The sequence below is a fragment of the Lactuca saligna genome, chromosome 4 (assembly GCF_052625555.1).
Source record: "Lactuca saligna cultivar CGN05327 chromosome 4, ASM5262555v1, whole genome shotgun sequence".
Taxonomy (NCBI): domain Eukaryota; kingdom Viridiplantae; phylum Streptophyta; class Magnoliopsida; order Asterales; family Asteraceae; genus Lactuca; species Lactuca saligna.
This window is the reverse complement of record NC_136420.1, coordinates 290,633,203-290,643,819: the sequence shown is the minus strand read 5'-3', so window position 1 is coordinate 290,643,819 and position 10,617 is coordinate 290,633,203. Positions and strand designations below refer to the sequence as shown.

Genomic DNA, 10,617 nt, shown 5'->3' with positions numbered 1-10,617 from the left:
GAAAGTAGGGGTGTAAGCGAGACAAGCCAACTCGTGAGAAACTCGAGACCAACTCGAAAAATACTCGAAATCGACTCGACCTTAATCGAGCCGAGCTCGAGCTCGAGCTACTCGAGTACCTTATCGAGCCGAGCTCGAGTACTAAAATACTCATCTTGTACGGCTCGCGAGCTTAGTCGAGCTTAATGTAATTTACATATATGCCATTTTTTTAATTTATTAATTCTTAATCATTAATAACATAATAAAAAAAACTAAAAAAATGCCTGATAAGTGATATCCCTATCCGTCGATCCATGATCCATCTAAAGTCCTAATTCCCAAACCTAAAAAAACCCCTTAAACCTTCATTCCCTTAGCTATCGGTATCGGCTATCGCTAATTCGCTATTCGCATTATCCCCTGAGACCCTAACCCCTATCGTTCGTTCAAACCTTCAATCCTTCACAATTCGAAAAACACAGATCGCCGTTTGCAGATCGCCGACACCTCATCCGCTGCTCCACATATCGGCTGCCGCCTGCCGGTGCACTATCTGTGCTCGTCGCCGCTAGTCCACCATTCATAATCGTCGGCCTTTAGTTCATTGATTGTTGCTGACTGCTGAGTAAGAACGTAGAACGACACATACATACATACGATTGAATGTAAGTCCGTATTTCTTTCTTTTTCTTACAGCAATATTCGATTTCTTTTTCTTACAATAATATTCGATTTCCAGCTTTTAGTTCCTTTTGTGTCTTACAGTAATAGTCCATGTGTATGTAAGTGATAGTCTCTTACAGTAATCATTTGATTTTTAATCTGTAATCTATAAAACATGATAATTGTTAGATCTTATTATGTGATTTAAGAATTCAAAAGGGAAAAATTGAGTATGGGAATTCAAATTACATACCTGAATAAGATATATTGCAGATGTAATAACAGAAATCTTGTTTGGATCTTGTCATTATTAAGCCATTAGTACTTTCATATCAGTTTTATTACCATTTAGGCTTACACAAAAAAAATTAATTTATTGTTTCAGTATCATGCAAGCTTGCTGAACACTGTTTATGATTCTGATTCTGGATTTCTGTTGTTAAATTTTAAGATAGAACAACTCAATTCTTTTCTTTTTGTTGGCTGAAATATTAATGTTTTTTTGTTGGCTGAAGTATTAATGTATTTATTTGTGTGGTAACTTTTCTGATTTGCAGATGGAATCAAACACACCTTCTGATATTTCATCAGCTCCAAACTCGCAACAAGAGAATGATGGTTTGGTAAATGACAGAAACACCCATTCTACAAACAATGAAGAAAATGCAGATGAAGGGAGTTCCCATTTTCAAAAGAAGAAAAGACCAAAGACTTCTCCAGTATGGGCAGATTTTACTGAAGTTAAGATGCCTGATGGGACTATGAAAGCACAGTGTAGATTTTGTAAAGGTCGACTCGCCATAATATCAAGCTCGAGTACTAGTCATTTGAAACGACACTTGAAGACATGTGGCCAAAAAGCAGCTCATGACTTGAAACAACAAAAGATCACTTTGCAAGCAGCTGATTCAGGATGCAATCAAGAAAAACATGTCACTCCCGCCCTTACTGATGGAAAGTTTGATATGATGAAAATGAGAGAGTCTGTTGCGCATTGGATACTTATGCACGAGCATCCTTTCACAATTGTTGAAGAAGAAGGATTTAACATGATGCAAAAGTGTGGAATGCTTGAATAGGAAAATGTCTCACGTGTTTCCATTAAAAAAGACTGTGAAAAAGTTTTTGAGATAGAAAAGAACAAGCTGAAGAATTTATTAAAGTCTATTTCAAAGATTAGTGTGACCACGGATATGTGGAAGTCTACCAATCAGAAAATCGAGTATATGGTTCTTACAGGCCATTTTGTTGATTCTAATTGGCAATTACAAAAACGTGTTCTTAGCTTTATTCACTTACCTCCTCCTCATCGCGGGCTTGAGATTGCTGACAATCTTTACAAGTGTTTTAAGGATTGGGGTATAGAGAATAAGGTGTTCACTATTTCCGTTGACAATGCCTCAAATAACGATTCGGCTGTTAGGATCCTAAGTGAAACTTTTTCAAGGGTTAAAAAGTTGCCTTGTGGAGGAAAGTTGTTTCATGTACGTTGTTGTGCACACATCTTGAATCTTATGGTTCAAGATGGACTTTCTAGAATTAGCTATATTATTGAGGATATTCACGAAACTGTCACGTTTATCAATCAAAATGAAAGGAGACTTAATTTGTTTTCTGAGATTGTGCAACAGTTGCAATTGCCACATAGAAAACTTATTCTTGAATGCAAGACAAGATGGAATTCAACATATCAAATGTTGTCGGCTGCAATCAAATTTAAAGAGGTGTTTCCAATGTACAAAGAAAGAGAGCCACGCTATCTTTGTTGTCCTAGCAATGATGATTGGTTGAAGGTGGAAAAGGTATGTGAAATCTTAGAAGTTTTTGACTCTGCGACTAATATCATCTCTGGGAGTGAGTATCCGACTTGAAACTTATTTCTTAATGAAATTTTTAGAGTGAAAGTTTTGTTGGATAAGAAGTTTGAAGATTCTAACGAAGATGAGTTTGTTCATGACATGGTTAAGTGCATGAAACTAAAATTTGATAAATATTGGGGAGATTGCAACTTAATGATGTCTATTGGTGCTATTTTAGATCCTAGGTGCAAAATGAGGGTTATTGAGTTTTGCTTTCCTAGGATGTATCCTGAAAATGAAGCTTGTGAAAATATAGACAAAGTGAAAAAAGCTTTATATGAATTGTATAAAGAATATGCAGATGAGTATTACTCTAGTAGTGGTGAAGGAAATGGCGAAAGTGTTGGTTTAAGAGGAAACAATGTGACTATTCAAGCTTCATCTTCTGGTTGGTCTGAGTTCGCTCAATTTGTAAGAACAGTTGAAAATATACAACCACAAAAATCCGATTTAGATAATTATCTTGAAGAGAGTTGTTACATTTGTGAAGAGGATCCAATACCATTTGATGTTTTACAATGGTGGCGGTCAAATTCGTTAAAGTATCGTATATTGTCACGCATGGCTCGAGATATACTTGCAATTCCTATCACCACTGTTGCATCGGAAGCTACTTTTAGTGCGGGTAGTAGAGTTATTGACACATATAGAGCATCCTTGGCTACTGAAACGGTAGAAGTCTTACTTTGTGGTGGAGATTGGTGTCGAAGCCTCTATGGTTGAAAAAGAAAGAAAAAGGCATGATTATTTGTTTTTCATCACCTTTAATGTGTTTTTATAATTTCAATTATATTTGTTATTCTTGTGTTTATACATTTCAGAAAGAGAAGCAACAAATGGAGATCAATCTTCCCATTCCATAATAAGTAAGTTTATTTAAAATGTTGAAAACAATTTTTTTTTTGCTGTTTTTTTTTCTTTTTTGCAGCTTTTTGTAGTTTTTTTTACTGTTTTTATGGTTTTTGGTAGTTTTTTATTGTTTCTTTTGCAGTTTTTTTGTTGTTTTTACTGATTTTTATGTTGTTTTTAGGTTAAATAGTTGTTAAATAATTGTTGTTTGCTGTTAAATATTTTTTTTGCTGTTTTTTTTTTTTTTTTTTTTTTTTTTTTGCAGCTTTTTGTGGTTTTTTTTTTTTTTTTTTTTTTTCTGTTTTTTCTGGTTTTGGCAGTTTTTTGTTGTGTATTTTGCATTTATTTTGTTGTTTTTTATTGATTCTTATGTTGTTTTTAGGTTACATAGCTGTTAATTAATTGTTGTTTGTTGTTATTTCATCAGGTAGAAGCTGAAGAAGCTGTTTTGATGCTGAGTTGTTATATTTTTGAAGTATTAAAAGCTGTTTTGCATTGAAAAATGTTTATTTTTTGTATTTTGAAAGTATGCAAAAACGAAAAAGATGCTTGAATGGTTGATGCTATTTTGCATTAAAGATTGTTTATTTTTGGTATTTTGAAAATATGTAAAACTTATGACATATATGGACTATGGGTGATGTTTTATTGATATTAGACGTTTAATTGTGATTTTTTTTGGTAGTTTGGACATTAGAATATGGAATGTTTTAATAGTTATTACTTAATTTAGTGATTTTAAAATATATATACATATATTAGTCGAGCCGAGCCGAGCTGAGCTCGAGACTGTCGAGTATTTCACGAGCCCGAGCTCGAGTTTAAAATCAAGGCTCGAGTCGAGTTCGAGCCGAGCTTCGAGCCCGAGTATTTTTGTCGAGTCGAGCTTCGAGCTTTATAGTGTTCGGCTCGACTCGGCTCGTTCAACTCCCGGTAGTCTATACACATCCGATGCGACCCATCCTTCTTCTTCACAAATAGAATCGGGGCTCCCCAGGGCGAACTTCTCGGACGAATGAATCCCTTGTCTAGCAGCTCCTGCAGCTGCGTAGACAACTCCTGCATCTCGGGAGGAGCCAACCGATACAGTGCTTTGGCTATCGGAGCCGCACCGGGGATAAGGTCAATCCTGAACTCCACCTGTCGCTCCGGAGGTATCCCAGGTAGCTCCTTCGGGAAAACATCTGCAAAATCTCGAACCACCGGAACCTCGCTCACTGTCTCCTTACCCGCCTCCCGGGTATCCATCACATACGCGACATATCCTGCGCATCCCTGCTGAAGATAGCGCCCAGCCCTCGCTGTTGAACACACAGTGGGTCCACACTGCGGCCTTTCGGCATGAATCACTAACTCTCCCCTGCTTGGGGTCCTGACCCGCACTAGCTGCTGCGCGCAGTCTATCATCGCCCCATTAGGGCTCAACCAATCCATGCCAATAATCACCTTGTTCCCACGCAATGGAATGGGAACCAAGTCCACCAGGTAACGCTCCTCAAACAGTCGCAAAACGCAATCTTGAAACACCATCGATGCTCGCACCAATCGATCATCAGCAATCTCTACCTCTAAAGGGAAATCTAACTCGCCTGAAGTCTCATGAAACCTCTTGCTAAGAGAAACGAACGATCGGGATTCACCCGAGTCGAACAATACCTGAACTGGGATTCCGTTCACATGGAACGATCCTAATGCATATATATACACACGGAGCACATATCAATATCATAACATCATACAACAAAAGATAGATGGAAAGAATCATACCCGTCACCACATCGGGTGCTGCGCGTGCCTCCTCGGTGGTCAGCTGGAATGCTCGGCTCCTCACCACTTGAGCCTCTGCCTTGCCCTGTCGGCCATCTGTGATCCGTAGGGTCGCTGGGGCTGGCGCCTTTACCGGCGCTGAACCTGTCAACTGGGGGCAATCGGCCTTCTTGTGGCCCCTCAGGTTGCAGTGGAAACACAGTAACTCAGATGTCCGTATCGCCGCAATGGGAGTAGTACAATCCCTACTAAAGTGCCCTGTCTTGCCACACTTGTAGCAGCCTTCTGATCCCCGCCGGCATGCTCCCTCATGTGTCCTGCTGCATTTCCCGCAGCGGCCCGGTCCCCCTTGGCCCTTTGGCCTCCCATCTGATCCCTGGGACTTCTTTCCTGAAGTCCCAATCACCTGACTCGACTCTGTTTTCCTCTTCCGAATGTGCTCTAAATCAATCTCGCTCTCCCTCGCCCTGGCGATCATGGACTCCAGGGTAGGGCAAGCTGAAAAACTAACATGCTCTCGGATGTCGGCCCGGAGCATATCATGGTAAGGGGTCATCCTCATATACTCGACACCTGCATACTGGGGCACCAACAAGGCCCTCTCTCGGAACTTGACGGTGATCTCCGCCACAGTCTCAGTCATCTGACTCATATCCAAAAACTCCCTGGCCAGCTGCTGAAGCTCGACCGTCGGCGCAAACTCTGCCCTGAACCTGGTCACAAAGTCCGACCAGGTCATAGCCTCAATAGCTGAGGCTCCCAATGAGTCACCCACTGACTCCCACCAGTCTCGGGCTCGATCCCGCAAACACCCTGTTGTATACCTCACCTTCGACCCCTCAGGGCAGAAACTAGTCCGTTGTGCAGACTCGATGTCTGCAATCCATCGTCTGGCGGCAATAGGGTCTTTCACCCCGTGGAAATCCGGCGCACCACTGCCCCTGAAGTCCTTAAAGGACAGTGTGCAAGGTCCCGACTGGCCGGATTCCATGTCGCTCCTAAACGCCCTGAGGCGATCCTCCATCAGCTCGATGATCCCTTCCTTGATCGACCCGAAGATAATGGGGGTCGACTCAAGGATACCCATGGTGATCTCAGACGCGATGAACTCACGCAGCCTCTCATCAACTGGCTCGGAACCTGATCTCGAACCCGACCCTTCTCCTGAACTGCCAACCGCTGGCCTCGGGCGTAGTACCACCATTCTGAAATGCATGAAATAACAATTGTTAGCGATACTAATACCCCTGGAGGGATCCTACTCACTACAAATTTCCTGGTCTTATCTTGGCCTTCCTTGGTTCAGGTACGGATCCTCTGCTTTCAGTAGTACGGGCCCATACTACCTTCCACATCTATCCGTACCTTTTTCAAGGACTGCCTTAACTCCACCAGGTCCCTTACACTAAGGCTGGTCACTACTATACTCATCCCAGGCTCGCCCTAGGGAAATCTCCGGCTCTACTCGATCCAGTCCTCAGCTGCTGCAGGCCTCCTTGTAACGCCAATTAGCCATCACCCGAATACCATCACATGCGACGAGACTCAGATAATCCTTCGAGTACCCGACTCGCCTCTTTTGATCCCTCGATTTGAGTTCAGACACCCCCGAAGGTGAGTCCGAATCCCTTAAACCAGGGCTCTGATACCAACTTGTAACGCCCCAAAATTTACCGGTTAAATTTTCATTTTTTTAATTTAGATGAAAACGTAAAATATCATTACAAGCATTCATGATAAAAATCCATGTCTGAAAAACCGGTGGCATCATAATCAGAATTCAGAGTGCATCCCAGAAAATCTGTAATGCGGAAACAAAAGGCGTAGGTGTGATATGCTGCTACCACGCCGGCTCCTTTCGCCTAGCTGAAGAGGTACCTGAAATCAAACTGCAAACCGTAAGCACAAAGCTTAGTGAGTTCCCCCAAAATACCCCATACCATGCAAGCATATAACAAACAACATTCAACTATGAGATACGGGCCCTGCCTACACTCGTGAAGATACGGGCCCTGCCCACACTTCGCTTTCTGGGAGATACGGGCCACGCCCACACTCGTGGAGATACGGGCCCTGCTCATACTTCACTATCGGGGAGATATGGGCCTAGCCCACACTCCACTCTCGGAGAGATACGGGCCTAGCCCACACTCAACCGCCAACTCATATCATACAAGTATCACACAGACAACAAGTATAGACAGCTCTATCACACTAGCATATATCGTAATCACTCAATTAAGAGATACGGGCTCGGCCCACACTCTCATACTAACGTCTCGTCTATACGGGCCGACCTTGGTGCCTTAGACCCGTTACTACTGAAAGGAAACTCACCTCGAAATGGCTGCTGGTGAGTTTGGGAATCGACTGTCTGCTGCTGCTGCTACTCCGAGAATCCTCCAGCTGTAATTCCCACACATACTCAATCAATCACTATTTACTGCCTTTTGGGTGAAATTACTCTTTTCCCCCCGACCATGCCCTAAGTCAAAGTCAGAGTCAACTTCCAGTTGACCCGACTCGCCGAGTTGGCTATCCAACTCGTCGAGTCCATGTCCAAACGACTATCCAGGGTTCTGTTCCTACTCGTCGAGTTAGGCATTGACTCGACGAGTTCTCCATCTAAACTGATGTTCAAGTCCTTCATCCTACTCGCCGAGTTGTATGAACAACTCGTCGAGTTCATCTTCATCCGATGAACACTCATGCTTAGACTCGCCGAGTTGTATGAACAACTCGTCGAGTCTATTCTTGATCTATGAAGATTGCCTTGGACTTGCCGAGCTAGGCCATGACTCGCTGAGTCCTACCATGGGTGAGTTCAGCTTCCAACTCACCGAGTCACACCCTGTGACTCACTGCTCAAACTCGATACAGCAAAAAGGGGACAACTCGAAGACTCGCGAGCAGACTCGCCGAGTCACATGAACGACTCGCCGAGTCGTTGCCATGCACCCATTAATTACACCAATTTGTTCGATTCCAGTCCATGCCATTCACATATCTGGGCTTCTAGGACACGAATCACACGTAAAGTTTCCAACTTTATGTGTAGATATTCACCAATATGGATTTTAGGGTTCAAAATGCCTCAAAAGGGTAGATCTAGGGTGAACAAGCCACATGGGTCCATAAAGCTAACAGATCTGAGCTCCTGGAGCTCAATCTTGCCTAGATCTAGAGGCCAAACAACTTATAACGAAACATTATGCACATACTAGCTTGGGGAATGGCTCAAGAATGTCTTAAATGAAACCTTAAGCATAGAAACAGGGGGAAAATAGGGTATACCTCAATGAAACTACTGAAAGAACACAATGATGCTTGGATGGCTCTCCTTCCTCTTGATCTACTTCTCCTTCTTCCCTCAAAGCCTTCAAGAACACACACAATAGCCTCAAACTCTCAAGGAACAAGCTTAGAACGGGGGTTGGGAGCTCTGGGGGTGAATGGGGGCTGGCAAGGGGCGGATATGAGGTTTAAATAGGGTGCAAACCTCTGAAACTTAGGGTTTCATCCAACAGCGGTGACTCACCGAGTCCAGGATATGGACTCGCCGAGTCGCCATCATAAACGTGTCCCGGGTCTCGTCCCTAATCAGCGAGTCGGACCTATGACTCGCCGAGTCCAAGGCTAAAAATGGAAAATACTCAAATAAGATTTACATACCAGGAACCAGGTGCTACACTTACATTTGATGATTATTATATCAAACAATCTACACAACAATTTCAAAATTTTCCAATTTTGAAAGAAAATCAAGATGAATCTGAACCAATGTAAATAGTTGAACATTGATTATGATTTAATATTTGGACTTTCAGATCATGTTGGAAATGCTGAAGAAAAAGCTCCTGATAATCATATCTCTGAACTTTCGAAGCTAACTGATGGCTCAACATCATATCCTCAAGAAATAGGCGAAAGTATGCAAAATGATCCAATGGAGGGGGGGCATTTGGATTCGAACACTCTGGTGGAGGGGGAGCATTCTTTCAAGGGGAAGAATGAGAGAGATAATGTTGATGTTGAGGGGGAGAGATTAAATGCTAATGTTGAGGAGGAGCTATTACACAATAATGAAAATTATCATGATGTTAATGATGTTTGTTCAATTGCAGGTTCAGATTATGATAAATTATACGAAGATACACCATTTGACTTCGATCCAGATTATCCACCAATGGACAAATGGATAAATGGACAAAAGATCATCCGAAGGAACAAATAATTGGTAATCCACAAGAGGGAGTTTTAACAAGGGCTCAAATTCGTGCAAAGAATGAGGTATTAAATACTCATCAAGAGTTTTGCATTTTCAATGTTTTTATCTCTAAAATTGAACCAATGACAGTAAAGATTGCAATGGAACACTCAGATTGGGTTGTTGCAATGCAATCTGAATTCTTTGAATTTGAAAGAAATAAAGTTTGGAGATTAATTCCTAAGCCAAATGATGTTTCGATTGTCGGGTTAAAATGGATTCTCAAAAATAAAACTGACAGAGATGGAAATATCATTCGAAACAAAGCCGAACTTGTTGCTAAGGGATACTCTCAACAAGAAGGAATTGATTACGAAGAAACTTTTTCCCCTGTCGCAAGACTCGAGGCGGTTCGTATATTTTTGGCTTATGCAGCTCACAAAGACTTTGATGTTTATCAAATGGATGTGAAGTGTGCATTTCTGAATGGAGAACTCGAAGAAACTATCTATATGGAACAACCTCCAAGTTTTGTTGACGAAGAACATCCTTATTATGTTTATATTTTAGATAAGGCAGTTTGTGGTTTGAAACAAGCACCACGAGCCTGGTATGCAACTCTTACTTTATTTTTGAAACAATCTAAATTTAAACAAGGATCAGTTGACCGCACATTATTTTGTAAGAAAGTTGGGAATCATCTTATGCATGTTCAAATTTATGTTGATGATATTATCTTTAGCTCAACTGACCCTGCTTTGTCTAAAGAATTCGAAGACTTGATGAAAAGTAAGTTCGAAATGAGCATGATGGGAAAAATTAATAATTTTCTTGGTTTAAACATTTGTCAAAGCAGAGAATGAATCTTCATTAATCAAAAAAAATATACGAAGAATTTTCTAGAGAAGTTTGGATTAACGAATAGCAGAAAGTTACGAGTTCCAATAGCAACTGGGATCAAACTAACTCCTTCGTTAGATAAACATGCAGTTGATCTTACTTTATACAGAAGCATGATTGGATCTTTACTCTGTGTGTAATTGTGCTAGGTATCAAGAAAATCCACCAGAACCACATCTCACTGTTGTAAAGAATATCTTTCGTTATCTCAAAGGAACTTCTTCGCTAGGATTATGGTATCCTTTGAATACAAGGTTCTTTGTTCAAGCATATTCGGATACAGATTTGGGAGGTTGTAATCTTGAAAGGAAAAGCACAAGTGGAGGATGTCAATTACTCGATGGTAAGTTGGTGAGCTGGCAATCGAAAAAGCAGACATGTGTTTCAATC

At 41.4% G+C, this 10,617-nt stretch overlaps 1 pseudogene; it reads left to right on the top strand.

Annotated features, from left to right (window-relative positions):
• Positions 1-1,838: 1,838 nt before the first annotated feature.
• Positions 1,839-9,354, top strand: LOC145040764 (zinc finger BED domain-containing protein RICESLEEPER 2-like; annotated as a pseudogene).
• The last annotated feature ends 1,263 nt before the right edge of the window (positions 9,355-10,617 follow it).